Source organism: Nothobranchius furzeri, chromosome 17 (genome assembly GCF_043380555.1).
Source record: "Nothobranchius furzeri strain GRZ-AD chromosome 17, NfurGRZ-RIMD1, whole genome shotgun sequence".
Taxonomy (NCBI): Eukaryota; Metazoa; Chordata; class Actinopteri; order Cyprinodontiformes; family Nothobranchiidae; genus Nothobranchius; species Nothobranchius furzeri.
Genome location: NC_091757.1, coordinates 55,889,571 through 55,890,543, shown reverse-complemented (window position 1 = coordinate 55,890,543; position 973 = coordinate 55,889,571).

The window sequence follows — 973 nt, the reverse complement described above, 5'->3', positions numbered from 1 at the left end:
TTCATTTATGCAACAGATTCATAAAAGGTTTAATTCTGTTAAACCAACCCACCTGAAACCGTTCTGACCCGAGACAAGAACCTAATCTCTAATGTTGGTTTGCCTCCTGAAGCTCGGAGGAGCTCATCTTTAGTGTCTCTTTTAACACAAAAAAATATTTTTGATTCAAGAAGTTTCTAGATCAGGGGTCACCAACCCGGTGCCCCTAGGAGCTACAACAGGTGCCCACAGGCCTTTTCTCTGCATACAAACAATAAACAACTGCCATGTTTTCAATCACAAATGCATTCATGAAGCTGCTATCAGCTTCAGGTTGGCGTGTGTGTGCGTGCGTGCGTGCGTGCGTGCGTGCGTGTGTGTGTGTGTGTGTGTGCCTGCTCTGTCTTCTCCATCCCCAGTGAGTCGTGGAGGATGGCTGCTTATACTGAGCCGGGATCCTCTGGAGGTTTCTTCCTGTTAAAAGTGAGTTTTCCTCTCCACTGTCGCTACATGCTTGCTTAGTATGAGGATTGCTGTAAAGTCACTGACACTAGTCACTGACACTAGTCAGTGACTTGATGCAACCTGCTGGGTTCCTTATATAGGAAACATTATTTCTGATTGGCTTAATGAACTGACCTGAATTGGAATGTTTATTATGTGAAGTGCCTTGAGACGACTCTTGTCGTGATTTGGCGCTTTATAAATAAACTTGAATTGAACTGACTTGACCCCTGATCGAGACAAAACAACTTCCCTCTGCTGGATTTATTTAAATAATTCAGACTGTATGACTCTATTTTCCGCTGTAGTTACTCGTTTACATTTCCAACAGCTGTGTTTCTGTTCTTTAACTGAATCCACCGGCTGATCTTTGACATTTTTTCTTTCATTGTGTGGTTTATTGTTCATTCTGTGCTGTTTTATTGTCTCTGGGAATTTTGGTTTGTAAAACTGACTTTGAAGACAAGAAAACTGAGTCATCACCAATTTA